The 25784-nt window shown below is 40.8% G+C and overlaps 1 long non-coding RNA gene across 2 annotated transcripts in view; it reads right to left on the bottom strand.

Moving 5' to 3' along the window:
- Positions 1-4748: 4748 nt before the first annotated feature.
- The window catches only part of LOC110741915, a 43904-nt gene continuing 22868 nt past the window's right edge, over positions 4749-25784 (bottom strand). The window contains exons 1-5 of one of the 2 annotated variants that reach the window (XR_002518942.2): positions 24578-25123; positions 21748-23239; positions 20809-20948; positions 14173-14412; positions 4749-5152 (exon numbers count right to left, since the gene is read on the bottom strand). This is a non-coding gene — a long non-coding RNA (uncharacterized LOC110741915). Of the gene's footprint in view, positions 5153-14172; positions 14413-20808; positions 20949-21747; positions 23240-24577; positions 25124-25784 lie in introns of those variants that run through there. The other variant, XR_002518943.2, reaches the window with a different exon arrangement.

Raw genomic sequence — 25784 nt, forward strand, 5'->3', positions numbered from 1 at the left:
TCAATAGAATTTTTGAGGCTTAACTTATAGTGAGTTTGAATAACTTTTCTCTTTGAGACAGATTCTTGCTCTATTGCCCAGGCAGCACAGCGGCACAATCATAGCTCACTGCAGCCTTGAAATCCTGGGTTCAAGTGATCCTCCTGCATCAGCTTCCTGAGAAGCTAAGACTACAGGTGTGTGCTGCCATGCCTGGCTAATTTATTATTATTTTGTTTTGAGAGATGGGATCATGTTATGTTGCCCAGGCTAGCCTCATACTTCTAGCCTCAATTGATCCTCCTAACTCAACCTCCCAAAGTGCTGGGACTACAGACTTGAGCCACCACCCTGCCTGGCCAAGGTTAAGGAGCTTATATACAGTAATCAGGCCTTGTCTTTATTGGGTCATAAGTGAAAGGCTTGCAAGGGCAAGCGGATAGTTATAGAACAATAGATTAACTCTCCCTCACCACTTGCAGCACCCAATAGTAAGAAACAAAAGGATCATCAGAAGAGAAATGATTTTATGGCAGAGTTGCATGGCACCACACTGGATAACTCCCAATTTTCTAAACTGTCACAGCTGAGTTTATACTGTTAAATTAAATGGATATATGCAAATAATTCTGTTAATTGGAATAGCAAATTTCCTTGCACTCTTTTATTGATCCCTCACTCTTCCTGCCTTGAATTATGGCCGGTGGTGAACACATGCATGTAAGTCCCTAGGACAGGCACCACGTCTCTGTTCCCCATGGTGATTTCCATGTCTACCAATGCACAGGTATTCAAGTTTACACAGCAGAATTTATATATGGAACAGAATATCATATGAAACCCTAATATATATTGTAAAAACCAGCTAAACATGGGGCTGCTCTTGTTAGAGCCTGTACAGGGGCTGGGATATTTCACCCGTCACCTCTGCCTCTTTTCCCCCAGAAGTGACCTTGCCTCTTTTCCCCGCAAAGTGACCTTGGCTCCTTTCCCCTAGAAGTGACCTTGTTGGCACTGACAGAAAACCCAGAACTCTTCAGAATGCAGTTGAAGAAAAACGGAAGTGCACAATGTTCTTGTAGAAATGGAAGCGCCCAGGGTCCTAAAATTGAGAAGACTTGGTCTGCTCATGAAGTCATTATAATTCACAATTGAGTAGCAGAATTGAGGCCTCAGCAGCAAAATCCAATGCTCCTCTCTGAAGTCTAAAGCAGCCCCAATCACATAGCATTTGCCATTAAAATTGCCAGGATTAGAGAATAAATCACATAGCAAAACCTGAGATCCTTGTGTCAGAGGATCTTCCATCAGGCTGCCCTATTCAGAGTTGTTTTCCTGGTCATCCTTCTTTGGAACCATCATGTCGGTTCTCTAGGTCAAGCGTTTGTGCCAGCCTGGAGCCCAGGAGTTGTAAGAATGCATATTCACCCAAATCTGTCAGGTGTGCTGACCATGTGCAAGGTGCTGTTCTAGAACTGGAGTTGAACAGTGTGTTCAAGATTGACTAGAGGCTCCACACTCCTATTTCCTCTTCTGTGGCCCTATGCTAGGCACTGTGGGCACCCAACACAGATCCCTGGCCTGTGCACCCATCTCCTAAACTCATAGAGCATGACTCCCAGAAGCTCACAACTGTCCTCTTCTCCTGACCACTGCCCTTAGCTCAGAATTTCTCAGCCTTGGAACCATTGACATTTTGGGTCCAGATTTTTTTTTTTTTTTTTTTTTTGATGTGGGGTCTAGTGTATGAATTGTAGTATGGTCAGTGGCATCCTTAGCCTCTACCCACTAGATGCTAGTAGCACCCACACCCAGTTGTGACAAGCAAAAATGTCTCCAGGCATTGGTTGAGAACCCTTGCCTTAGCTGACAGGAAACCTTTTCTGAATCACATTGGAAGTTATACCCTTCTTCTAGGGTGCTCCAAGGCCAATAACTGACTGATGAGGAGTACACAAGACTAGCCCCTGTCCTCAGAATAGGACAACTCTGATGCTATTCACCCTCTGGAGCTTCAGATCAGGCTGGGGCTAGACTTCAGCTGAAGCTACACTTTTGCCTGGCTTCATCCCTTGAACTATTTTGGCTTCTAGGATGAGTACATATCCCAGGCTTCTTTGCAGAAAGGCTGGGTCCATGAGACTGATTCTGTCCAGTGAAATGTGATGTCTAAAAGTGATACACACCTCTTCTAGATTTTGCCCCTAAAACACTCTTACAGTATTCTCTAGCTCATACTTTTTCTTGAATTACTCTCTCTTTCCCCCTTTCCCTTGGATGGACCTGGAGGAATCCAAGATGTTAAGGGCATAAGGTAGAAAGATCCTGAATCCCTGAGTCACCACTTGGAAGAAACCTCCTAAGACAGCTGCCTAATCCTCACTGAATTTTGAGCAAGAAATGACTTTTGGTTAATGTCTGTCTTCCCATCTAGGCAGTAAGTTCCTGAAGGCAGGAACTCTGTTTTGTAGACTGCTTTTATTAGTCAGGGAAATTCATGTTAGCTTCTGTAACAAATTTCTTCAAATCAATAGCTGAAAACAATAAAAATATCCACTCTGGCCAGGTTTGGTGATTCATGTCTGTAATCCCAGCACTTTGGGAAGCTGAGGCAGGAGGACTGCTTGAGGCCAGGAGTTTGAGTCCAGCCTGGGCAACATACTAAGACCTTTACAAATAATATGGTATGTGCCTGTTGTCCCAGTTACTTGGGAGCCTGAGGCGGAAGGATCGCTTGAGCTCAGATGCTTGAGGCCGCAGTGAGCTATGACCATGCCACTGCACTTCACAGCCTGGGCAACAGAGCGAGATCCCATCTCAAAAAGACAAAATCCACCCCAAGCATTATACCATTATACCACTGCAAGATATCATTGTTTTCTTGTGTGTTTTGTTGTTGTTGTTGTTTGTTTGTTTGTTTGAGACGGAGTCTCACTCTGTCACCCAGGCTGGAGTTTAGTGGCATGATCTCAGCTCACTGTAACCTCCGCCTCTCAGGTTCACAGGATTCTCTTGCCTCAGCCTCCCAAGTAGCTGGAATTACAGGCAATTACCACCATGCCTAGCTAATTTTTGCATTTTTAGTAGAGACAGTTTCGCCATGTTGACCAGGCTGGTCTTGCACTCCTGAACTCAAGTGATCCACCCACCTTGGCCTCCCAAAGTGCTGGGATTACAGACGTGGTACCATTGTTTTCTAAGTGGATTACCACAATGACCTTCTAACTGATGCTGTTAGCACCGAAGCAACACAATCCCTTGAAATCTGAAGTGAGACCTTACTCCTTCTCTGTGAGAACTCTTTCATGGCTCCCATGTCATTCACAGTAGAATCCTATGTGGCCCTAAATTGTCTGACTCTCAGTCACCTCTCACTCACTCAGCGTTAGTTTCCACTATACTGACTTCTTTGCTGTTTTTCACATACGCCAAAAGAGCCCTGTCTTAAAGCTTTTGCATATTCTCTTTCCTGTGGCTAGAAGATTCATAACCCAGGTATCCTCGTAGCTCACAACCTCACTACATTCAGACCTCTGCTGCAGGGTCAACTTGTCAGAAAGATCTCACTGAGCAATCTGTATGAAACAGCACTCTCTTCCACAGGCCCCTGCCCTATCCCCCTCCTCTAGACGATAAGCCCCAGGGAAGGCACTGGCTTGATCTTTGGAAGAGCAAATAATAGGCCTTCAATAGAAATGTGATGGTTGAGAAAAAGATTGAGTGAGGAATGTGTAATTGAAGACACAAGAGCTCTTCAAGAAAGTGTCATGGCTGTGAGACAGCATATAATAAAAAATAAATAAACAAAACCTGTCCTGGACTTGGCATCAGAGAAAGCTTCACTGAGGTCATTTGAGCTTGGGCCATCATTCAAAGAATGCGAAGATCTCAAGGTGTGCAAGAAACTCAGAAGAGTGTGAAGTTTCGGGACACTGAAGCAGGGGAGGATTCTGGACTAGTTTTGCTTTTTTTTTTTTTTTTTTAAATTATACTTTAAGTTCTAGGGTACATGTGCACAACGTGCAGGTTTGTTACATATGTATACTTGTGCCATGTTGGTGTGCTGCACCCATCAACTCATCAGCACCCATCAACTCATCATTTACATCAGGTATAACTCCCAATGCAATCCCTCCCCCCTCCCCCATCCCCATAATAGGCCCCAGTGTGTGATGTTCCCCTTCCCAAGTCCAAGTGATCTCATTGTTCAGTTCCCACCTGTGAGTGAGAACATGCAGTGTTTGGTTTTCTGTTCTTGCAATAGTTTGCTGAGAATGATGGTTTCCAGCTGCATCCATGTCCCTACAAAGGACACAAACTCATCCTTTTTTATGGCTGCATAGTATTCCATGGTGTATATGTGCCACATTTTCTTAATCCAATCTGTCACTGACGGACATTTGGGTTGATTCCAAGTCTTTGCTATTGTGAATAGTGCCGCAATGAACATACGTGTGCATGTGTCTTTATAGCAGCATGATTTATAATCCTTTGGGTATATACCCAGTAATGGGATGGCTGGGTCATATGGTACTTCTAGTTCTAGATCCTTGAGGAATCACCATACTGTTTTCCATAATGGTTGAACTAGTTTACAATCCCACCAACAGTGTAAAAGTGTTCCTATTTCTCCACATCCTCTCCAGCACCTGTTGTTTCCTGACTTTTTAATGATTGTCATTCTAACTGGTGTGAGATGGTATCTCAGTGTGCTTTTGATTTGCATTTCTCTGATGGCCAGTGGTGACGAGTATTTTTTCATGTGTCTGTTGGCTGTATGCATGTCTTCTTTTGAGAAATGTCTGTTCATATCCCTTGCCCACTTTTTGATGGAGTTGTTTGTTTTTTTTTCCGTAAATTTGCTAGTTTTGCTTTTATGTGGCTGAGTGTGCACAGTGGAGCTCCACTTCTTTCCAAGCCTTTATAAAGGACTGGGTTTCCCCCACCCCACTTAAATGAAAAAGATAAATGCTGAGGCACATGCTGGCCCCAGGACCAGAGATAGCCCTGTGCAGACTTGTGGGAGACATCTCCTTGCCCAGCTCCCCTGCTAACTTGGCACTGCAAGGCAGCCTCTTTTGCTCCATGGAACTCCACCCTTTAACTGGAGACAGCTTCAAGGACCAGGAGGTGGCATCTCAGTAGATGAGTTGGATCAATCTGATTTTCTGCCCTAGGAATATGAAGTGAAAAACATGAAAATTACTGAGCGTAGAGGATTGTTCAGCGGGAGAATTCTGAAGTGGAATAGATTATAAAGCAGTTTTCAGTGTTGATCCTAATTGGATTTAGTGACTTCAAGGGAATATGGACAGGTCCCCAGAGATTATGGGGAGAGAGAAGGGAAGTACATAAAGAAGGGGAGGTTGAGCCAGGTGTGTTCCCTGAAGGCCACAGAAGTGAAGAGGAGTTGAGGGCAGACTCGTGACTGACCAGGCAGCCCAGGGGTGACCCATGGGTGGGGTGACCTAAGCATGGTGCACACAATCCCGACTGTAGGTAACAAGAATCCTGCCCACAGCAAGAAGCAAAACCAAGTGCTAATAAGGACCCATTCAAACCTCCAGGTCCACCCTTTGGGAAGGTCTGGAAAGAGCTTGCAGAGAGCAGGGGAGTTTGAGAAATATAGGAGCATGTGATCATTGAGAAGAAGTTGAAAATAAAGAAAAATATTAAAGGAACCTGCACACCAAAGAGAGGCTCTCTAGCCTCTTGGTCAACTGGGAGCAGGTGAAGTATCCCCCAAGGATGTGTCTCCTGGAAGAGTCCACGCTTGGGAGAGACTGCTGCTTTCTCTGCTCAGGTTCTGGATGAGTTGACCTGGAGGAAAATTTTGCAGTCCCTTCTTGTCCCTGGGGGAGTGTGGGCCCTGCTAAGAGGCTCCTTGTGGAGTGAAGAAATAAGATGCCTGGTATGGTGAGGCTAAGGGTCAAGACCTGGGTGCATCCATGCCATGTGCACCATGCTTCCACTTCGTCCCATGTCCTACCAACTCCAGGTACTGCTGAGGAGCTAGGGTGTAGTGCTGACCATCCCAGGCCCCGGCTTCTGTCCTCTTTCTGTACCAGTGATGAGATGGGACCACAGCAAGCCCAAGACAAGCCTTACTCAGAAGGAAGAAGTAAAGACAGCGACCAGATATGATAAAGATGAGATTAATAATGTTAAATAATTCATGCATTTTGTTTTGAATCCTGGCTGTATGGCTACAAATGTTGTTCTCTTAACTCTAAGCTATACTACCTCTCAGTATAGAGAAAGGAAGGGAGCAGATATACTGAGGGTAACATCAGAATAGTTCCGGCTGATGTTTATTGAGCACCAATTGCATGGCAGGTAGTCTTGTGCACCTGTATTAATCCTCTAACAGGCCTATTGCAGCAGGTGCAAATATTATAAAATTGATTTTGCAGGTGACAAAACTGAGGCAAAAAACAGGAAGGAAGGAGGGAGGGAAAGGAGGGAGAAAGGGAGAAAGGGAATAAGAGAGGGAGGCTAAACAGAATGGAAGGAAGGAAGGAAGGAGTATTTTACAGCTAATAAATAAAGGAGATAAACTTCCAACTCAGGCAGTCTGAATCCCAAAGGTGTACTCTCAGCTATCAATTTAAACAGTCTGAAATGACCAGCATTTGGCTTGTTTGGCCTATATAATAACAGCACTCCCGTATCTTAAACCTGGCACCGTACCTATAACTTCCATGGATCATGGAGTCAAAACCCAGACTTGCACTGCTGAGGCCTTTGGGGCTTTCTTGACCTCCTTTCTCACTCCAGGCTACTGTGGCTTCCGACCTTGTCTTTCTCTGAACTTTCCTTTGACAACCCAGAAAAGTCTCTACAGATGTGAATTTGCAGTTCCAAGCTCAATGGTGCCAAAGTATCTCATTTCTTACTATGACTCAATCAAAGACATTCAACCCTTGATTTACAATCACTTCATTCAATAAGAAGGCACCATTTCTGGTGTTTGAGGAGCTCCCTACTTTACCCACTCCCTCAGAGTCAGGCAAAGACAAAGCAAAATGTCCCAGGAAGGTCCGCCCACCACCTTTCTTCTCCCTACAGTGGTTACCTGCATTTATATAGTTTTGATGTCTATAAATTCTGCTGCTCACATAAACAATTGCCATGGCTGGGTACCACAAGACTTGGCTTTATCCATGCCACGCGCACCATGGATCCATCACCTCCAGTGTCCTACCAACTCCAGGCACTGCCAAGGAACTAGGGCAGAGTGCTGACCAACCCAGGCTCTGGCTTCGGTCATTTTTCTAGGCTACAGGACAATGTTTATCTCCCTTGCTGCTTTCCACAGACTCCATCTTCCTTCAGGAACCCTGTGGACACAATCTTCAGTGGCTTCGGCTTTTATAAAGTAAAGGAAAAGGGTTTCTTCCCATTCCCAGCTTCTGCTCTAAGCTCTGCACCTGTACCCCACAAAAAGAAATACAAATTGCCTGGTTCACTTCTTGAAGTGAGATGCAGTGGGGAGAGAACGCAAAGATCCAAATTCAGCTCCCACCCTAATAGAACACCCAAGAAGCCTGCTTTCCTGTTGCATGCTTGGGTGGGGTTCTGCTCGTTGCAATCAGAAATGCCAAATGGAAACAGTTCTACAATCAGGGGAGTGTATTTTTAGGGATTTTTTTCTCTGGAGACTTCCTCCAGCCTCCTCCTTCTGGCTTCTGGATCTCTAAGAGGCCCATGGCTGATGCTGCTTCTTTCACTGAACTGACAAATGAATCCATGTGTCACCATGATTGTATGTTGCAGGAGACAGGTCACAAGAGCAATGTATATATAGAGTGTAGTTTTCGTATATGTATGTAGGGTAGAATATATCTTACCTATAGAATACTTTTTACTGTCATGGTTTTTCTGTCCCTGGGGTAGGGTACCTGAAGAGAAGAGAAGGTTGGGTGTCAGCACCCCCTGTTGGCTTCCTCAGATTACATTGGAGCATTGTTTCTGCCCTTTTATGGGGGAAAGAAATCCTACACAATTCTCTTCTCTTTGCCCAAGCCAATGAAAAGCAGACAGCATCCTCTGGCTCAAGTGTGACTCCGGATCTGCCTGGCATCTCCTGCAGCGGGGAGGTGTCGTGACCTTGCTGGGCTGGTGGCTCCTGGCACCCTCCCAGCCCTGGATGCGCTGCACAACCCTAAATAACCCCGCTTCTGCACCATCTGACACAGAGAGCATTTCCCTGATGAATTACCCATGCACAGATAATCAAATAAATCTTTGTCTCGCTACCTGCAGTCGGGATGCCCTGCGAAGTTTCACAGGTCACAGCACAGATCAAATTAAGGCCCAGAGTCATGGGTGGGATGGACGGCCCCAGCCTGGCTGTCCGGGGCCACACGGACACACACAGCCAGTTCTCCAGGCCAGGCTGCAGCTCTGGGGGACACATCAGTCATTGATTCCAGTACCCAGGTGAGCTCTGCAGCAGCTGCAAAGCATCAAGGTGGAGGCGGGGGAGGAGAAATTAGGAAATAAACCAGCTTCCTCTGGTAAAATAAAAAATCTTGCCTACCCTCAAATCCCACTGTCCTGGAAAAGGGCAGAATTGGGGGCTGCCCTGTGCTTGCTCCACCCCCCAAGAGAGCAGTGGCTGCCTCTCCCCTCTCTCCTGACAAGAGAACACGATCACAAATCGGGAACCAGATGGCTGCCTTTATATTTCTTTTTTCCTTTTTCTTCTTCTTCCTTTTTTTTTTTTTTTTTTTTACTGCAATACTAAAGCCACCATAAAAAAGCAAAGTTGAACAGACAGAGCTAATAATATAATCATTCAAAACACCTGCAAACAGTGCAGATGGGCAATTTCTGTCTGCAGAATCGTCGGTGAAAGACCGCCTCCCCATATGGGCAGCTCCAGAAGCCCAGTTTTGCCCAGCTCTGTCCCTTACCTTAGGAAAACCTGCGCAGAGCATATGCACGCTTTTTATAGTCGAGCGAAAGAGTCGGTGGCTGATTATTTATGTCCTTCTGGTATGTCTTAGAGTCAGGCAACCTGCAAAAGGTCCGTCCAGCCCAGCCGGGCTCCCCAGGTGTTGTGTGACCCAAGGGGAGGCCAAGGACAGCCCTGCAGCCACTTCGCAGTCTGGGCACAAACAATGGCTATTGCCTGCGAATGGCTCCATCATCCTTCTCGCCATCTACCTGCATTGTCAAAATAAACAACCCTCCAAAGCCAACAGCCCTGCATTCTGTTTCTCACTGAAAAGGCACAATGTGAATCTGTAGAGAAAGAAAAAAAAAATGTGCTCTGCAAAGGCTTGCTTTTGTCATCTGTCAGTGGGTTCCTCATGTCACTCTCCAGCTTCCTGCAGGAGAACTCAATCCCAAGGAAGAAAGGATGTGATTGGGAGCCTGTTGTGGAAGGAAGGCCACACCCCAACCAGAGGGTCAATCCTGAGGAATAACCACTCCCCGACCGCCACCTGCATTACAGAGGGATAAACTGAGGCTGAGAGGGGAACAGTAATTTTCTCAAGGTGGCAGAGGCAGGGTGGGTCTCCCCATTTGCAGCCATGCATGGAGAGCTAGGGTGGCCCTCACTGCCCTTCGCTTCATGGATTGATTCCACACAGCACCATGTCAGCTCCCTATGAATTAGGTACAGATGGACAGGTGGGTGGATGAGAACTGAAGGTACAACTTGCCTGCCTGCCGGAGAGAGGCAGCTGTGGGACCTGCATTCCTCCAGGCAAGGCAGGCAGCTCAACTGACCACAGCTGGCTGAGTGGCTGCCAGGGATCAGGCACTCCGGGAAAGAGAGATGAGGGAGAATGGGGTCTCAGTCCTCTGGGGGCTCCTAGTCTTCTGGGAGAAACATGTTTGACTGCCCTGAGTCAGAACCAGTAACTAAAGAGAAGTCCACGCAATGTCCATTAGAGTATTTAAAAGATGGAGAGTTCAATGCAGCAGGGATCCAGTTGAAAAAAAAAAAATTAGGGAAGGCTTTCTGGGGGAGGCAACATATAAGATTTTTCTTTCTAAATATATGTGAATTCATTCGCTTCTCTCCATCATCACCTCTACTACCAGGGTCTCGGATGTCATTAGGTTTCATCTCTTCTACGGAGTATTTCCATCGGCTCCTTATCCCTCTCCCCATTTCCTTCTCACCCAGTCCACTCCTCACACTTCAGGCGGAGTGATCATTTTAAACCATAATTCAAGCATCCCTTCTTTAAAATTTACCGGTACCTTCCCTTTGCTCTCACCATAAATACTCAAATCCTTATTATGGGGAAGTATTTAGAGTGCTTTGGGGAGCAAGTGATAAGAGAACAGAATCAACTTATGTTAGGAATGACTTAACAGAAACATTTATGCTCTTATGTAAATATCCAGGAGAAAAGTGCATGTTTGGTTAATTTGGTAGTTCAGTAGCTTCCTTCTAGCTTTCCTGGCATCCTCAATGTAGGTTTTGTCCCCTAGACTGGTCCTCCTGGCTTGAAGACCTCTGCAAGAATTCCAAGTACCACCCTGGCACATGGCAGAACTCAAAGCCAGAGGACAGAATTCCCTTCTCTTGGTCCCTTTTTAAAGTCCTGGAAACATTTCTGAAAGTCCCACCAGCCACTAACACCCCTCCACTATGGGACTTCATTCACAATCCCTTGGCCTGTATTTTGTCAGCTGCTTTTCTTTAAAACAAGTCATGGCAAAGAGAATGGCACGTCTATAGGTTAGACTCATGAAGATTCATCTCCTGGGATTGAGGCAGGGCCCAGCACACACTCGTTCTCAAGGTCTCCTTCTGCCTGAACAAAAATAGGCTTTTATTAGCAATAAAGTAGAGACATGAGAAGAACTCTGTGGTGGTCAGCCAACAATGTCTGCGGCCCATGCTTCTAGGACCTGCAGGTATGGCCCCGGCTGACCTCCTTCCTCATATTGTTTTACTCTCCTTCTTTCTCTGAGATACTCTCCTTCTTTCTCTGAGGTCTTCCTACCCTACAGCCACCCCACATGCTGGAAGGCAGATGAGCTCCTGATTTTAGTGTGGAGAAAATACGCCCCCCCCGCAACCATATTGTGGAATCAACAAGACTGAGGCAATCCATCTCTGGAATGTTTGGTAGAACTTTGTAGAACCATTTAGGCTCATTTGTTTGCTAGTTGAGTCTATGCACATGTGTGTGTAGGTGTTTGTGGATATTTAGCCACTGATTCATTTTGCTTATCTTTATTGGGCCAGTTTTTAAGATATTTTCATTATGATATAATTCATATATCATAAAATGCATTATTGTTGAGTTTATAATTTAATGAGTTTTGCAAGTGCATACACCCACATAACCCACATTTCCACAAAGATTTTGAATAATTCCATCACTAGAAAAATTATCCATGCACCCTTCCAGTCATTACCTCTTCATGCTGTCCCCAAACTGCCACTGCAAAGAAATAGTTTATCATGGATTAGATTTGTTTTTTTCTAGAACATCATGTAAATGGGATCATATAATATGGATTAATTTGTATCTGGCTTTTTATAGTCAAAGTAGTCTTTTTGAGTTTATCCATATTAATGGTGTATTAGTAGTTTATTCTTTTTATTCCTAAGTAGTGTCACATTGTATGAATATACACCATTGGTTTTGCCACTTTCCCCTTGATATATATTTAGGTTGTTTCCAGCTTTGGGCTATTATATGTACTTCTGTCACGAACACTGGTATTAACTCTTTGGGTAGATATCTCAGAGTGGATTTGCTTAGTCTTACAATATGTACATGATGAACTTTATAATAAACTGCCAAATAATTGTATCATGTTTTATTATTTTACATTGCACCAGCGATATGTGAGAGTTCAATTGTGTCATATCCTCACCAACATCTGGTGATGGAATTTTAATTTTAGGCACTCCACTGGGTATGAAATGTTATTTCATTGTTATATTAAGTTGTATTTCAATGAGGATTACTAATTTTGAGTACTTCTTATGTAATTATTGGCAAATGTGTCTTGCTATGGGAAGTGTCTGTTCAAATCTTTTACTCATCTTTTAAAATTAGGTTGTCTTATTTAATAATAAGATTAATGATAATGTAATTATATATCATTATTATAATTATAATCAAGGGTATTATTAATATGATAAATAATAACATTGATTGTAAGAGTTCTTTGTGTCTGTGTATACATGTGTACATATATATATACAAAACTTCACTATAAACACACACACATATATACACATATATACAGTGAAGATTTTCCCTAATCTTGAGTCAGTTTTCAGATTTCATTTTTTTTCTAGAAAATGTTCCCTTTTGTCTAAGTTTTCCAATTTAAAGCCATAAAGTTTCCAAGTATTCTCTATTGTTTACATCTCTGCAAAATCTGCAGTTATGTCTCTTTTTTCAGTCCTAAAATTATTTGTGCCTGATCTGTTTTTGCTTTGCTCAGTCTTGCCAGAGGATTGTTTATTTTTATCATCTTTTCAAGAAAAAGATAAGATTTGATTTCTTCATTGTGTCTTTGTTTTCTGTTTCATTAGACCACTCTCTTACCTTTGTTAGTTTCTTCTTTTTATATTCTTTGATGTACTCTGTTGCTCTTTCTTTTTTCTTTTTATGAGTTGAGGCCTCTCTCTGTTGCCCATGCTGGAATGCAGTGGTGTGATCATAGCTCACTGCAGCCTTGAACTCACAAGCTCAGGAGACCCTTCCACCTCATCCTCCCAAGAAGCTGGGACTACAGGTGCACACCTCTGTGCCTGGCTAATACTGTTTATCTTTTATCTTTCTCAATATGGCACTTAGCTCATACGTTTTTAGGCTTCTTTCTCTAACACAAATATTTACAAATATGTATTTTGTTCTAAGAACTGCCTTTATATGTAGTATTTTCATTTTTGTTCAATTTTAAATATTTTCAAATATCTATTATTATTTTTGATTCATACATTATTTAGAAATATGCATTTTTCTTCTAAAATTGTGGAAGAATTTTTTAATTTAAAAATCTTTTTGCTATTAATTTTTAAACTAATTGCTTTGTCGTCAAATAATGTTGTGTTTATGATTTAATAGTTTGCATCTTTTAAGACAATCTTCCCAGACTGGAATTTGGTCATTTTTTTAGTATTTCATGTGTTAAAAAATAACATGTTTTCTATAATCATTGGTTGCAGAGTTCCTTATATATCTGTCCACTAACAAACTTATTATTTTTAAATAGTCTATATTCTTAATGTTTTTGTTTTCTTTGCAGTTATTGATAGTTGTATTAATAGATTATGAGGATTATATATTTATTAACACTCAAAAATAATCTTTTGCAATAATTTATTTTACATTGTTTAGGGTAGTTGGTAATATAAGCCAGCTACCTAGCCATGAAAGACCTTGGGGACCTTTGGTCCAAGGGAAGTTGAGTTGGAATGTAGCCCTTCTTGTTGGACGTAAGGCAGCCTGGTACCAGTTGGATCACTAATGGGTGACTAGGAGAGAACTTCTGTAATCAGTCATTGGACCAGATTATCTGATTGATGATTCTCTGGCTAGAACCTAGCGCATAATAGGTGTGGGGGTCATAGGTTTTGGCCCCCTTGCTGACAAATCTCTGGCATGAGGCAGATTGATAAATAGGAGAAAAGGCATGCAAATTTACGGAACATGTATACATTGGAGCCTTCAGTTCCTCATGTCAAAATGCTATACTTTGGATATTGCTTTCTGAGCCCCAACATTGGTGTATCAGTCTGCTCTCACACTGTTAATAAAGACATACCCACAACTCGGTAATTTATAAAGGAAAGAGGTTCAATGGATTCACAGTTCCATATGGCTGGGGAGACCTCACAATCATGGCAGAAGGTGAAGGGGAAGCAAGACACTTCTTACATGGCAGCAAGAAAGAGAGCTTATGCAGTGGAATTCCCCTTTATAAAACCATCAGATCTCTGAGGCTTATTCACTACCACAAGAACAGTGCGGGGGGAACCGCCTGCATGATTCAATTATCTCTACCTGCCTCCACCCTTGACATACAGGGATTATTACAATTCAAGGTGAGATTTGGGTGAGGACACAGCCAAATCATAACAATTGGTTTAAGCATGTGTATGTGTGTGTGATGTTGTGGGGTGTATAATTAATAAAGAATAACTTAAATGTGTCTTAAAGGCATAAGAGCATGTCTACAGGCAGAGAGAATACTCACTTTGATGGTGACAATGACTTCATTTTCACTTGCCCAGGATCACCCCTGCGTTTGGCAGCTGCACTCCAATTTTCCTTTGCAGAGGCCTCTTTTCCTATCTTCACTCCACGTGGGCTGAGTGGGGCTGACCTCATCTCTTCCCTCCAGGAGTGGATGCAGAACCTTGACCTCTGCAATCTGACCACCAACACATCCGAGGAAAGCCTGCTTGAGAGTGAAATCAGCACAGAAGCAGCAGAACTGAGAAAGGAAGAGATGCTTTGTTTATGAATCTGCCCAAAGGAATCCCTTGAACTTTCCAATCAAATAAACCAATAGATTCCGTTTTCTTTTATGTGAATTTGTGCTGAGTTTTTGTTAATTAAGAGCCCTAACGATCATCAAGAGTGACTCTGCAGGGGGCTCACGCAGAGCAGGTCACAGGCTGTCTCCTTTCAAAAGAGGTTAGAAAGGCCTGCCCTCCACTTGTCCCCCTCTCCTCACCCCAGCTTCTGTGCACAGTGCTTGGGCTTGGTTACATGAAAACCTTTCCCAGTACTCTTAAACCTGACCTCAGATTCACATTTGCCAGCTATCCAGGACACAATGTATTTCCTTGATCAATTCCACACAATTGTGAAGAGCCCCACGGAATTTTATTCCCGGCCTCATGCAAAATACAGTGAATGGGAAAGGAACTAGCGCTGGATGACAAGTTTCTCTTTCGGGAGTGCCATAATTTGTGGCAAAGTGTGCTAATCTGAAATGTTGATATCATATTATATTTTAAGTTCACTAAAAAGCTATCTGGTTAAAGGGACTTGGAGAGAACTCCTGGACACAAATAGATCACCCCTTTAGCGGAGAGCATTTCCCCTCGGGGCTCGCGGTTCCCAAACATGAGTAGAGCTTCTATTGCAAGTCTCTGTGACTCTGCAGATGGGCTTTCTGTGGCTGCAAGAGCATGGCGAGCTCCCACATGAGATAGGCCTACTGTGCCAGGCAAGGCATACCCTGCCCATGTCAATGAAAGGCCAGTGACAATTGAAGACAAACACCCCAGCTTCCTCGCCCCTCAGATGGGATGACAACACTGAGGTGTGTTTTACACAGTCTCCCAGGGGTCCCAGGTAGACCTCCTCACCCCCGCCATCATATCTTGTACATCAAAACTCTCCACATCGCTTGTTCCCATTCCCAGTCTCATTTCCTCTTTCCCCTACGGATGCTTCCTGGGGTCAACTCCCAAATGAGCAACTTAAAGCCTTGTTTTAGGGTGTGCTTAGAAAGGTTTGCAGTGTAAGACCCACCCAATTCCTTTGCTTATCACCATCTCTTTTGCTTAAATTTATTTGCTTATGTATTTATGTATTGGCTTTATTTTTTTAAAGCAGCTTCAAGTTCACAGCAAAATTGAAGGGAAGATGCAGAGAGTTCACGTATATTCCCCAACTCCCATGGCATCTCCTTTACCCACAGCCCTGACCAGATACAATCTGGTACAATCCTTATAACTGATAAATCCACACTGACATGTTATAACCACCTAGCATCCCCAGTTTAATTAGGGATGACTCTTGGTCATGTACATTCTATGAGTGGCCATTTGCTTTATAACATGTATTTCCTTATACTGGGGTCACCTCTCCCCTTTCACCTGCTTAGAAAGTGTGGCTTGGTGATGAAATTCACAAGGCCCTCCTGGTCCTGTCTCCACCTACTTCCTTAGTTGGCTGGCAGCCTTGGATCAGTGAGAAAGCTGAAATGCAGAGACCCTGAGTAATCAGAAGGCCGCCCCCCAATGGCAGCAGTGGGTAGTTCAGGCCCTTCTCTCATTTCTGCCTTCCTCCCCCATTAAGATGAGCTGCTATGGTCTGGGACATGTACTCTTTTTTCTTACTAACTTTTATATTACAAATATGATTTGAAAATTATTGAAAAGTTAAGGCTGGGTGAGGTGACTCACGCCTGTAATCCCTGCATTTGGTAGGCTGACATGGGAGGATCGCTTAAGGACAGGAGTTCGAGGCCAGCCTGGGCAACATGGTAAGACCCTGTGTCTACCAAAAAAAAAAAAAAAAAAAAGAATTAGCTGATGGGCATGTGGTGGAGTGCCTATAGTCTCAGCCACTTGGGAAGCTGAATTGGCAATATGGTTTGAGACCAGGTTGCAGTGAGCTATGATCACACCACTGCACTCCAGCCTGGACAAAAGAGTAAAACCCTGTATCTAAAAATAAAAAAAATTAAAAACATAACAAATACATATAAGCAAAAGAAGAAAAACATTAAAAATCAACAATATTATTAGTCAATATTAATGGTGAAAGGCAGAATGCTTTCTTACCCTAAGGCCAAAAATTAGATTAGAAAATAGAAAGTACGAGACAAGGATGTCTGCTCATGCCACTTCTATACAACATTTTATGGGAGATTCTAGCGAGATTGAAAAGGAAGAAGTACAATCACCACTATGTGCAGATTAAGTCATCTTGTATGTAGAAACTCTTAAGGAGTACACACACACACACACACACACACACGCCCTATTAGAAGTAATAAATGAGTTCAGCAATATTGCAGTGTATAAGATCAATATTTAAAAATTTGTATGTTTATACACTAGCAATAAACAATCTAACAATGAAACTAAGTAAACAGTTATATTTATAATAGCATCAGAAAGAATAAAATACTTAACATAAATTTAACAAAAAAGTACAAGACTCTTACAGTGGAACACTGTAAAACATTGTTGAAAAGAATGAAAGAAGATCTAAATAAACAGAAAGATGTCCATGGTCATGAATAGGAAGACTGAATATTGGCAGTGTTTCCTAAATTGGTCTTCAGATTCAATGCAACCCCGGTAAAAATTCAGCTGCCATTTTGTAGAAAATGCAGGAAGTTATGATCAGGAATGATCACAAAATTTATACGAATATTCAGGGGACTCAGAATAGAAAAAAACAATCTTGGGAAAGGAAAAGAGAGTAAAACGACTCAAGCTTCCCAATTTCATAACTTACTACAAAGCTAGAGTAATCAAGACAGTGTGGTACTGGCATCAGAAGTAGAACCGATAATCCAGAAAACAAAGCTGTGCATTTGAAGTCACTTGATTTTTCAAGATCATTCAATGGAGAATGAATACTCTTTATGACAAATGGTGCTGGGACAACTGGATTCCCACATACAGAAGAATAAAATTGGACTTCTACCTCACACTACACACAAACATTAACTCAACATGGAAAATAAATTTAGGTGTAAGAGCTGAAACTAGGCCGGGCATGGTGGCTCATGTCTGTAACCCCAGCACTTTGGGAGGCCTATGCGGTGGATCACCTGAGGTCAGGAGTTCGAGACCATCCTGGCCACAGTGGTGAAATAAAAAAATATATATATATTTTTTGTATTTTTTCTCTACTAAAAATACAAAAATTTCTCTACCCAAACTACAAAAAATTAGCTGGGCGTGGTGGCACACACATGTGGTCTCAGCTACTTGGGAGGCTAAGACAGGAGAATCATTTGAACCTGGGAGACAGAGGTTGTCGTGAGCCTAGATTGTGCTGCTGCACTCCAGCCTGGGTGACAGAGCAAAACTCCATTTCAAAAAAAAAAAAAAAAAAAGCTAAAACTATAAAATTACTGGAAGAAAACAAGGAGTCGATCTTTGCGATCTGCATAAGACTATGATATCTTAGATATGAAACCAAATGCATAAGGAACAAAAGAAAAATAGATAAATTATACTTCATTATAATATATTTCATTAAAACCAAAAGTTTCCATGCTGTAAATGATACCATTCAGAAAGTGAAAAGACAACTCACAGAATGAGAGAAAATATTTGAAAATCATAACGTTATACACATCATAAGGGATTTGTACACAGGATATACAGAATACATATAAAGAACTCATACAACCAAATAATCAAGATATTTAAAAACTCAATTAAATATTGAAATAGGATCTGACGGTTCTCTAAAAAAGATATCCAAATTATCAATCAGCATAAGATATTCAACATCATTAGCCATTAAGGAAATACACATGAAAACTACAAGGACACACCACTTCACATCCTATGGTAGCTGTATTCTAAAAGACAGATAAGGGCAAATATGGGTGAGAATGTGAAGAAATTGACACCCTCGTACATTTCCATTGCGAATGTAATATGGTGCATCCATTTTGGAAAACAGTCTAGTGGTTTCTCAAAAAGTTAAGCAATATAATTACCATATGACCCTGAAATTTCCTCCTAGATACATACAAAAGAATTGGAAATATATGTCTACACAAAAACTTGTACATAAATGTTTATAACAGCATTATTTATAACAGCCTTAAAGTGGAAACAACCCAAATGCCCATCAAATGATAAATGGGAAAATAAAATGTCTTATATCCATACAATAAAACTTGATAATTCAGCAACAAAAAAGGAATGAATTACCAATACATGCTATAACATGGACGGACTCTGGAAACATTATGCTAAGTGAAAGAAGTCAGTCACAAAAAAAAAACCACACACTGTATAATTTCATTTATTGAAAATGTCTAGAATAGGCAAACAGGAGGAATTATAAGGTATGTAAATTACATCTCAATAAAACTGTTCAAAAACCCCCACTTCCCAGAGGTAATCACTGTTAATATACTTAGTAAAAATAACTTTCAAGATACAAATATTTTTATTTATGTGTATATATATCAAAAGGACAGTAGGGTGCAGTGGTTCACACCTGTAATCTCAGCACACTGGGAAGCCAGGGTGGGAGGATTGTTTGAGCTCAGGAGTTTGAGACTAGCCTGGGCAACATAGTGACAACATTTTGTCTCTGCAAAAAATACAAAAAGTAGCCAGGTGTTGTAGTACACGCCTGAGTCCCAACTACTCGGGAGGCCAAAGAAGGAGGATCACTTGAGCTTGGGAGGCAGAGGTTGCAGTGAGCCAAAATTGCGCCACCGCACTCCAGCCTGGGCAAAAGAGTGAGACTCTGCCTCAAAAAAAGAAAAAAGAAATTATACTATACATTAATCTTCTATTTTTGTAATAGAATGTGTCATTAAATATTCTTCTTCAATTTTTTTTTCAAAGCTACATATTGATTTTGCATCATGTTCTATAATTTGTTTAAAGAATCTTGGCCAAACCTTTATGTTGCTTCTAGTTTGTTGTTTTTATAAACAACAGTGTTGTGAATATCTTTTGGCTAACTTGGGTAACGAATATGCATGTTTTGATGTCCTGAACTATAAAAAGTCTATGACAACCTTGAAGAATGTATCAGTTTGTTCACCCTCCAGCAGTTCAATGCTGTGCCCAGTTTCCCATACCTCCATCAAAGCAGATATTACCCATTTGGAAAAGGTTACACCAATTTTATTTCAGTTTTTTAATTACAAATGATTATCTACACACCTCAAGTTGAGTCTGCATAATGCCAAAGAACCAGAAGAAAGTAAAGAAAAATTGAATACGTGATAAGAAGGAACTTGTTTGTGTCTTTTTATCAGTAGTAATTTGTTTGACTGATTCATCCAATGCACTGAATGGTCCTGCTCAGAGCATCCTAACAACCAATTCCTGCCACATTTCCATGCAGTCAGCATGTGGGGCTTAGCTGGTATATAACTGGCATCACCAGTATGGACTGCCTGGTGATCAACAAGGTGGGCTTTCTAGGGAAGACCTTCCCACTGACTGTGCATCCTCAAACCTAGCACGTTGTTTTGCAGATCTGAGGACAAGGATGCATAGATGTTTCTGCACATGTAGTTGTGCCTTCCAGACAAGAGGTTGTGTAAAGTGGGGATCATAAATCATTCTTTGACTCATAATTCCATCAAACCAATACATAGCATAAACATTTACACACTAAAATAAATATTTCCTAAATGCAACTTAGTATCCTGGATTGTATCCTGGGAAAGAAAAGGGATATAAATGGGAAAATGTGAAACCCAAATAAAGTTTGGAATTATTTAATGGTAGTGTACAAATGTTTTGACCAATGTACGTCTATGTAAGATACGGATATTAATAGTAAGTAGTTGAAGGTTATATAGGAATTCTTTTTGCAACTTTTCTGTAAATGTAAAACTGTTCCAAAACTTCAAATGTAAAAAAATAGAAAATAAATGAATATTTTATTCATATATGTTTGTAATTTAGCTATTTGTTGATTCACCTATCAAATGGGGTCAACCAATTCCCAAATTAAGGAATTAAAGAGTTGGAAGGACAATAAGATAGCCCACTTGCTACCTTTTCCTGTCCCTACCTACCAGAAAGACACAACATATTCTCATCAATGACAGGAGCTAATTTGGACATATGTAATTAAAAGCATCACCACCCTAATGTTGTAACTCTACTTTTCTCCCTAGAGGTCACAGAAGAGAAGAACTCTGTAGCCTTCATTTAGAATCACTGAGCTAGTCCAACATGTTCATTTTATATATAGAACAATTGAGTTCACAGAAGTATTGCAATTGTCTTCATTCTTTTTCCACTAATTATTTTAAAACCATCTTAAAGAAGTATTTACACATCACTTGTGTGCTTAGTGCCTTTCTTCCAATCTGGGTGTTGGCATATTCCACGGGCCATCAGACACCAGGGGGCTTTCTGTGTACCTTTTGGCCCTTTTCTTCCTGGGCAGGTCCATTCAGAAGGAGGCTTGGTCCTACCACCTCTTGTTTGTCTAATGAGGCCACTGAGAAACTCCCTTCGAGGTTGTTTTCTAACTGGAGATTACAGCTTTTAGCAATGTTTGCTGGAAGAAAGAGAAGAGGGTTTTAGAGGCTTTGCAGTGGCTTCCTGCCATGCAGTTGTGTTCTTGCTAAGTATCCCCCTGCCATCTCAAAATCTTTTGCTTTTCTAAAAAGCAACAATCATTTGAATAATTACAACACTGAAAATACTCTCCTTTCTGACTGTGTACTCTGTTTATCTCCAAGCAAGAACTCTGCTTTCATCTGATACATAAAAGAGCAATAGTTCTCTGATGAACTAAGACACATGGAATATCTAATTAACATTAAAATATTGTCTGTCATCATTAGCTTCATTCACACTGGATGTGTCAGTTCTTGAGAAAGAAGTGCACAGGCAATGACCCAATCTCACAGTTTTTTTTTTTTTTAATATAAAAAAGGCAAATTGATGTAAAAAGAAGGAGGACAACATATTCCACGTCTAGGACAATGGTTCACTAAGCCCATTGCCTGGGAATGACTTCCCTGTGCCAAGGCCCTGAGCGCTTTCTGACATCCAACCCCACTGTGAATGGGTCTGTGACCATTTATATGTATTTTTATTATCTTGGAGTCTCTACAGAAGGAACAGTCAATCCCTCCATGTCTGGGGCCTTTACATGAAGCTACACAGCTCAATACAGTAGAGCAGAACCTGAGGAACTCATTGGAACGAGAGCATTTCTGCTGCCAGGTGCAGCTTCATGGTCTCTGGATAGTCCCCAGTGAGCTATCAGAGGTCACAGCAGACTAAATAAGTGGGTTCTAACAACCACCCCGAAATGCATTAGAAGGTCTCAATGAATAGACACTTCTTACCTGTCCCTGAGAGGGGTCCAGAAGATTCTGGAATGAATTCTCATGATGGGTAAGAGAACCTTTAAGATTCTAGACTCTCTGGAGCCAGAAAACATTGCACTGTCCATGATCACATGCTTCCTATGAGTGCAGACCCACTGAGCAACATCCATGATCTTGCTGGGTGACCTCCAATAAAAGGTTTCTCTGCTGCTCTCAAAAGCCAATGATGTCCTCTTTGCATCAACTGTGGGCTCCTAGCCTGCAGAGAGTCCATATGTTTTCCAGCTCTATTATTATCCACAGAAGCCTATTGAAATTCCCAATTCCCCTGGAACCTCCTGAGGAACTGACAGCTCCAGGCTCTCAGTAGAAGCCAACACACTATATTTTCAGAAAGCATTACCAGGACCATTCCAAATGCAGTCCAGTTTCATATGGTCCTGGAGACTGAAGGTCTTAATGAGGCCACAACAGCCACACATTTCATTAGGATACTAACAGTTTAGGTCTTCCACTACCATTTCTACACCCTTGGGCTTCCATCCTTTGCCTTAGCCCACTTGCTTATTGCTTTTCTCTTATTTTGTTGTTGCTTTTCCTCTTGCTCACTGAGCTTCTTTGATTGTTTCATCCAGAGAGAGCCAGGACTGCAAACAGCAACATTAGCAATATTGTATGCTTTAAATCTTACATTTAAATAAATCTGCAAGTAGGTAACCCAAATCGGGGCATCTTCAAACGTTGGAGTTTGGGTATATTCCACGCTCTTCAAAGAACCTCTGCAACACCCATCTCTCACCTTTAAAGCCCATGGACTTTTCTTCCCAGAACCTGATTTCAACATTGAACTCCTGGCCTCGTGTAAGTCCCAGCCACATGAAGAAGATCTCTAAGTGGTTGTTGTTGTTGTTGTTTTGGCCAAACTGTTATTGATAATGTAGGTTCACTGCGAAACTGGACTTACTTTTTTCTCACTGTATCTGCTCTTTTTGAAAAGTGATTTTGTAAGTTCTCCCATGAAGAGATGGAGTCTGTTTTCCTACCCCTTGAATGTGAACTAGTTTTGTGAATCTCTTTGGCCGATGAAATGCAGAAGACAGGGCAGTGTGTGAGTGCCAAGATGAGACCTCACAAGACTGTGTGGTTTTACCAATTTTTGGAACTCTGCCACCACTAATGAAACAAGTGAAAGCTATATTGATAGAGGATAAGAGAACATATAGAACAGAGTCAAGTCATTCAGCTTCTTTTGTAGAAGGTACTCTGTACCAGGCACTCTCTGCTTTGTCTAGTAGCTAGTCATAGATACATTAGCAGAACCAGTAAACAAAATGACCCAGCTGACCTTTAGACTCACGAAAAGTTACAAATGGTTGTGATTTTAAGTCTTTAATTTTAGAATGGTTATGCCTCAAGAGGTTAAAAATATAGAAATTGGTATGTAAAAGTGAGTGTTGTAACAAAAACCTGAAATATGTAGCATTGGCTTTGGGGCTGGATGAAATGCGACCTGTAGAAAAAAAGTGAGGAACCTTTTAACAAAGCAGAAAAAATAGTTTATTATAGGAGGTAGAAAAATGGCAACTTGCATTATGAAAACTGTAACAACAGATTCAACATTTGTTTCTAACAGTAGAGTCCCAGAAGGACAAGAGAAAGAAGTGAGTGCTTAAAAAGTACTAGGAGAAATAATAGCTGAAAACTTCTCAGATTTGACAATAAGCATAAACCTATAGATTCCAGAAGTGAAGCAAACCCAAACAAACAAAACAAAACAAAAACTTAATGCCAAAACACCTTAACCATCTAAAAACTAAGCAGAGTTAAAATCTCGAAATCCGAGAGAGGGAAACAATGCATTATCTATGGAGGAAAAAAAATTCAAATAACAACAGATTTCTTGTCAGAAACCAGGGAGGCCAGAGAAAGTGGCACAATATTTTTCAAGTGCTAAAATAAAATAATTTTCAAACAAGAATTCTAGATCCAGAGAAAATATCCTTTAGAAATGAAGAGAAAATCAAAGGAGTGGTTACATTAATACCATATAGAGTAGATTTTGAGCAAAGAATATTTCCAGTGGCAGAAAGTGATATTAAATAATGGCAAAAGTGTCCCTCTATCAAAAATTAATAGGAATACTAAACATGTAGATAAATAAACAGCAGAGCTACAAAATGTGTGAAGCACAAATCGATAGAAGTGGATGGTGTCAGTAAAAATGGTGCAGTAAGGACTTCTGTAAATTTTTAGCCCCTACATAAAACCAAAGAAAAGGAACTGGCAAAATATATGATTAGGATCAGCTTTTATGGAACTCTGGAAATTAATTAAAGGCTTTCAGCAACCACGAAGTGTTTATAGAAGAAAAGCGGCTGACTCTTAGTGTAACAGCAAATTTTATGGTGTTTTAAGTTATTCTAGTTCTATCCCCCAGTCCTCAGCAGAGAAGTAGCCTTGAAAAACAATAGCTTACATTTCTAGTGCCAAAAGAAACACATGCTCAAAGGATTGTCAGAATTTGACTTGTCTGATAGTTCCCTGTAAGGTCCTACTACTACATCCTGTCTTTATTTGACCTAACTTGATACTCGATACTAAAAATTTCATCACAGAGGGAGTTTCTCAAAAACATTTACAGGCAAATGTTTTAACACTGTGGCTGCCTAAGGAAATGGATGACAGTTTGGAAAAACGATAGACTAATTTAAAAGGAAAAGCTGGGTAATAATACATCCATAGGAGCTTTGAAAAGTTGTGACATATTCTTGTAAATCTAGAAAGTCATGCAGATACATAGGGCTATGTGTATGATAAAGGAAGACTTGAGAAGTCCCCAAGGACTCACCTCTGGCTGGACCTGAGGCTCTGCACAAGCAGAAAGGCATAATTGTCAACTGTCTGGATGAGTGTTTAAGTTATGCCTCAATGGTCATGTGGAGTCCTTAAACAAAAACCAAGAGAATTATTGCTTTCAAGTGTTTAAGGAAATAGCTGTCCAATTATTAGCTGACCACTAAACTAATATTGAAAGACTTAAGTGGCTACATACAATAAATAATACAGGCTTTACAACAGTAGATTAGAAAAATCACTACACAAACAGCAATTACAGCAAACAGCAAATATAACAAACCCTGAGAAAAGAGAAAGAACCTAATTTCCAGAGTTGACATATTATAATATTTAAAATATTTTCAACAAAAATTTAAAGACATGTAGAGAAACAAGAAAATGTCCCCAATACATAGAAAAAAAGCAATAAATAGAAACTGAACCAGAGCAAGTATGGACATCGTACTTACTAGCAAATACTTTGTCAGTGATTTTAAATATGTTTTGTTAGTAGAAGGAAACTAAGTTTGAAAACCTAAAGCATGACATTCCATAACAAATATAGAATACCAATAAAGAGATAGAAATTATATATATATAATAAATTAAGTAAATTAAAAATTAAATAAATAAATATATAACAAATAAAATATATAGAAATTATATCCATATGTATATATAATTACTGGAGTTGTAAAGTATAATAACTGAAAAAAAATTACTAGACAAACTCCACAGCAGATTTAGGAAGGCAAAGGAAAGATGTAACAAACATGAAGATAGATCAATTGACAGTATCCAATTTGAGAAAGAGAAAGAATAAAAAGAATGAAGAAAAATGAGAGAGCATCAGAGATTTGTAGGACAACACCAAGCATACTAATATACATATGATGGGAGTTCAGACTGCAGGGGGTGATTTCTCAAATATGATGGAAAATCATTAGTCTACACTTTCGAAGAGCTTACCAAACTCCAAGAAAAATAAACTTCAGGGTATCCACATGTAACATCGTAACTGTTGAATGCCAAAGACAACAAGAAGCTTGAAAGCAGGAAGAGATAAGCAATTTATGTACAAGAGATCTTCAATAAGATTAACATCTTATTTCTTATCAGAAATCATGAGACAAAAGGCAATAGAATGACATAATCATAATACTAAAAAAAACCCTATCAAAACAGAATTCTATATATATTTTTAAAAATCCTTCACAATA

This window comes from Papio anubis, chromosome 20 (genome assembly GCF_008728515.1).
Source record: "Papio anubis isolate 15944 chromosome 20, Panubis1.0, whole genome shotgun sequence".
Classification (NCBI taxonomy): domain Eukaryota; kingdom Metazoa; phylum Chordata; class Mammalia; order Primates; family Cercopithecidae; genus Papio; species Papio anubis.